Below are 224 nucleotides of genomic sequence, written 5' to 3' on the forward strand. Positions count from 1 at the left end.
ATTGTGAATTCCTCAGGACTCCCATAAACCTGGGCATTCCAGACCTTCTTCCAGCCCCCAAGACCTACCAGAGTCACCACACCACAGGCGATACGAGAGTGTTCTCTCACAGATGTGCCAGGCCACCAACATCAGTGAATGCCCTGTCTCCTGTGTCAATGATGACAACCCATCAGTAGCCCTCACCCTGGGGGAGACTTCTTATTTCTTTGCTGCTCCAGGGA

This window comes from Herpailurus yagouaroundi, unplaced genomic scaffold (assembly GCF_014898765.1).
Source record: "Herpailurus yagouaroundi ecotype Mexico unplaced genomic scaffold, PumYag 197, whole genome shotgun sequence".
Taxonomy (NCBI): Eukaryota; Metazoa; Chordata; class Mammalia; order Carnivora; family Felidae; genus Herpailurus; species Herpailurus yagouaroundi.